The following is a 4,916-nucleotide window of genomic DNA, read 5'->3' as shown; positions in this document are numbered from 1 at the left end:
GATACTGTGACAGACCGGTGACCTGTCCAGGGTGTTCCCCGCCTCTCGCCCGAAACGATAGGCGCCAGCAACCCTCCTGACCCCACTAAGGGACAAGTTTGTTAGAAAATGGATGGATGGATGCTTACGGTAATTTTGACTAAACAGCATATTTTGAAATAAAATCAGTCATAATAAGTAAGATAGTATTAACCCTACATGGGTGAGAAGAGTTGTTAGAAATCCTGTTGTCATTTTAGAAAAATATCACTTGGAGGCAGTGGTGCATTATGTAACTTTTACAAAAAATATGTTTTTTGAGACAGCTAATCTATGAGAAAAAGATCTATCTCTTGTATTTGTCCAGACGGCAGCAGGACCATGTCTTGTGTTATACTGTCACGACATAATAATAATTTTGAAAAATAAGCCAAAAATAAAAAAACTAAAAAAACATAAAAGTTGCACAATCCAGCTTACTTACTTTTGAAAATACATGGGTACTCAAAAGTACTGCATTTTCCACTGTCGTTAAACTGCTGACATGTAGAACCACTCTGCTACAAAAAGTCTATACCTCTTTTGTAAAAATGTTTGCCAAATAATGTCACCAGACTGGCCCTGTACTGGAGAGCTCACCACACTGAGCGGGGATGAAGTATTTCCAAATCCACCCAATGTGTAAGTTTGTGAGTCAGGTTACATGAGCAGTGACTGTGATTGGTTACCCCTTCTTGTGAGGAGGACAAGAAGGTTCAGCAAGGTAATTTCAATTACCTTGCTGAAAAGTAATTGTGACCAATTACCTTTCAGCAACGGTGAATGACAAAAGGAACGAGTAATGACAAGCTTCCTAGAAATGTAGCGGAGTCAATTTTTGTCATTGAAAATGTAGTGGAGTGAAAGTCAAGTAAAGCAGAGATACTCAAAATATGTACTTAAGATACTGACCTCTATTGACTATTGTGTGTCTGTAGACACAAGATTCATGTAAACTGAAAAAAAAACCCAACAACAACAACAAAAAATATCAGTAAACACCCCAACACTACAAGGTTTGTCTGCTGTTTATTCCTAATAAACAGTGCTTAATCGTTCATGTTTAAAGATGCCAGTGGCTGCATGTAGTGATGGTCCTGCTTCTGTCCCCTTGATGGTCCTGCTTCTGTCCCCTTTGTTTACAATTTTTCTGGGGGTATAGCGTGGACTATCCATGTGAGCAGCAAACATTCTGCTGATTTGACTTAGTCTGCTCACTAAAGAAATATTGTCCCGATGGACAAAAGTTTATAATTATAGCCAAAATTGAGCTCATTGTGTCTTCTGGAGGGTTCAGAGTAAAAACCTAACACATGGGTAACACATGGTTATTCCCTCAGAGAGAGACAGAAACAGAGTCAAGTTACTTGTATTTGTCAAGTATTTGTTCAATCTTCCTTCCAAGCAAGGAAAATTAGATAAATACATTTCTCACCAAAGTGGGACATCTTTTATTCCAGGCTGCGAGCCGCAGTCTCCAGGTGGCAGACAGCAGGCGGTGATGGATCAGCCTCAGCCGGGGAAGAGAGAGAACAAACGTTTCACCCGAGAATCCTCTTTTCCCCCTCATTTCACAAGAGTTGTGCAACATGACAATTGTGCTATGAGCTTCAAGACTTTAAACTGTCTGATGATTCAGTTTAATTTGTTTTCCTACAAACAGTTTGACAAAACACCCAGCCAGCCCTAATTTTATGTTGTTTGCTGAAATATGTTGATAAACTTCGCATGTGTCAAATGCGACCAATACCAGATGTTTATGTATTTGTCTATTTTTTTTTACAGGCATCAGATTCCATTTAGTTTTACTTTAGAGTAGTGCAGTAATGCACTGAACTCCTAGAGTTCTGAAAACAGAGAAAATAGATAGCTCAGAATGTTTCACAGTGAGGTCTATATGTTGTATGTAGCATTTGTGCTAGCATGTAATTCAGATTTGTCTACGGTAGCATAAACAACACCTCAAACAGTTTGTTTTTTCGCACAACCTGCAGATTTTTAACATTTGAAGAAACATTTGAGGAAATAGTTCTGCTCTGAAGTTTTGTACTCGGTTCTACTTTTCCATCCTGGCTACCTAAAACAGGAAGTGAGTCAATGTAGAAATCAACAGATGCAGCAAAAATCCCCTTTAAACGCAATAAAAAGCCACACGAAGTGAGCAGGAAGAGAATAATACTCACATAAAGGAATGAGACGGTGGTAAACAGGGAGATGTGAGCAGCGGGACGCCCCGTGTTCTCGCTGGTCGACCTCAAGCATGCAGAGTCCATGCTAGAGATCCTCTTATTGGTTGCAGGTGTAATAACATGAACTGATCCAGGGCCTCAGTTTGGCCTTCAGTGGTTCACAGAGAGAATGTTTCTACACCCCACAGCAACCCCTTCCTCCTTTGGAAAACAGCAGCTCAGAAGTGATTTATAGAGTATGTTTTCACACAGCTCAGCTTGTAAAAGATCCCGTATTAACTTACTTACTTACTTACTTACTTACTTACTTACTTACTTACTTACTTACTTACTTACTTACGGCTGTTTCTTTCTGCCTCTGGGAGGAGAGCAGTTGAGATACAACCCACAACCTCCTGTTTTGGTGTTGCTTTTGTGACAGTGGCAGTGCCAGTAGAGTCCAACAGCAGGTATAGGTTGCTTCTTAACTCTAGGTGGCGAGGAGATCTTATCCCTTGTGATCAAGTGGAAAATGACTTCCTCTTAGTAGATTACCTGTTAGAAAAATAGCGACAAGGAAGTGATCACAAGAAGCTGAAGAGCCCCTATGAGGTTGATTTGAGGCTACAAATTGCCTCAATTTATAGCCTTTAGAGGACATCAATGTGTCCCCACCAGAACAGTGAGATGCAGTTTTTTTCATTTCCCTTTGGGATCAATAAAGTATTTTTGAATTTGAATTGAGTTGAATTTGAAAAACCGACAGTAAAAAAAAAAAAAAAAGCCTTTGGACGGACTTGTGTAAAAGATATGACAATGAATTAGCTTCTAATAGGAGAAAAATATCCAGTGTGAAATTATAATCCAACATTTTCAGCTGGTGGAAACCTTTACACTTGCCAATGTGTAGCCGTTTGACTAATTTAGAGAAATTTGAATATGTCAGCAAACGATGTCACTTAAAATGCGCAGACATGGAAACAAAACAATTTCCCTGAAGATTTACGCTGTTGAGACAAACGCAGCAGAAATGTTGCTGAGAAATAAGTCACTCTGTGTCACCAGGGCTGTCACCATGTTCAGTATCACTATAGGTGTTGATGAGTCATCGAAGCCATTTAAAAATCTTGCAACCAGAAAAGGAATAAAATAATGAAATAAATAAATAAAAACAAACATCCAGCAGGGACAAAGTCAACCAGGCGGAATATGAACCAGATGCTAGTCGACTCCGGGTCGCTGCATGCACTTTGCATGGAATCCAAAGCCACGGAGAGACAGATGTTATAAGTTAATTTGATATAATTATAGTGATGCGTTTGGTCAGAGTAGTCCCACAATCAACACATTTAAGGCTGAGGAGTTACAGATCATCATGACGCTGTGTAATATGTGCATCTTGTGGGTAATTCCTGCATAATTGCTCAAGGATTTTTATGTTGCTGCCATGGAGGCAGACTTTCTCCTTGTCCTTTTCTTGATCTCGGTGCTTCTTATGGCTTTGGAGAGTCTCGATATTTGAGTCTGTAAAATATTTGGGCATGAAAAGGATCCTCAGCCAAAACAATGACAACAGTGATGTGTACACACACAGAGCAAACAACTCAACAAAGGTCAGGTTTTAAGTTGGGTTTTAGGAGCTGCAGAGATGAGAAGATTTTAACGATTTGGTCAAATGTTTTGCTTAGACTGGTGAATAACGCTTTACAATGATCTAGTGGAGAGTGAAAGATGATGCTTAGTTTAGCAGTACTTCATAAATGATAGAAATGTGAATATTCCATGACCATATAAGGTAAAAAAAAAAAAAAAGACATAGTCAAAGTCACACATAGTAGATCCAGAACGTATTCACAGTGCTTCACTTTTCACATTTTATGTTGCAGCCATATTCACATTATTCTCTTCCATCAAAATTCAGCACACAAATTATGACAACGTGGACAAAAGTTTGAGGTTTTTTTCCCCCCATGGGTTAATTCTGACTGGCGCTACGTAACTATTCACAACCATGTGGCTAAAAATTAAAGCTGCTTCCATCAACTTTGACATGAGATTTTATTTTATTTTATTTTTTTGCCCACATTGACATAATGGGGCATTTATGTGTAGAATTTTGAGGAAATAGATTAATTTAATACAGTTTAGAAAAAGAAATAAGATAAAATAATATTTGAATAATAATATAATATTTGATTGTGTAGCAGTGAGAAGAGACATCCTTAAAATTGCTCAAAATGTGCTGAAGGGGGAGTAAGTTAATCAGAAAACTTAGTATTGATCTGAATGAATGCATACAAATACCCAACAACTGTTATTTATTTTTAATGCCTTCAGGGGAGCCAAGCTTTTATTAGGGGGGTTAAAGGCTGCACCCCTCCCTCTAAATCACACCTAAAGCTCAGATTTTCAAACAACCACAGACTAAAACTGTCAACTATATTGCTTATACGTTGTCTTAATGATTACTTATTGCTTACTAAAAGTTATTCTGAACTTTTGACTTTTTCTAAAAATCAGGACCTTTAAACATGCCCTTTAATGATTTCTTTTCTCTATATTAAAAGAAAACTTTGAGACACTCCGTATGTAATTTAAATACCGTTTCAGGCCAAACATCTTTTCTTTTTAATCATTCACTCGGTCACTTCCCTGACCACACGTCTCGCAGTGGCTGGACAGAGAAATATTTCAATTGTTGTTTCTTTGTCGCATGACTTTGCGTTTTTG

General features: G+C 38.2%; 1 long non-coding RNA gene across 1 annotated transcript; it reads right to left on the bottom strand.

Annotated features, from left to right (window-relative positions):
- Positions 1-1,040: 1,040 nt before the first annotated feature.
- On the bottom strand, positions 1,041-2,336 carry LOC103476500 (uncharacterized). The gene is made up of 3 exons (XR_535484.2): positions 2,202-2,336; positions 1,454-1,529; positions 1,041-1,324 (listed from the first exon to the last, which is right to left on the bottom strand). It is a non-coding gene; the product is annotated as an uncharacterized LOC103476500 (long non-coding RNA).
- Positions 2,337-4,916: the final 2,580 nt, after the last annotated feature.

This window comes from Poecilia reticulata, linkage group LG15 (assembly GCF_000633615.1).
Source record: "Poecilia reticulata strain Guanapo linkage group LG15, Guppy_female_1.0+MT, whole genome shotgun sequence".
In the NCBI taxonomy this organism is placed as follows: domain Eukaryota; kingdom Metazoa; phylum Chordata; class Actinopteri; order Cyprinodontiformes; family Poeciliidae; genus Poecilia; species Poecilia reticulata.
The sequence above is the reverse complement of the archived record's forward strand: the minus strand, read 5'-3'. Positions and strand labels throughout refer to the sequence as shown.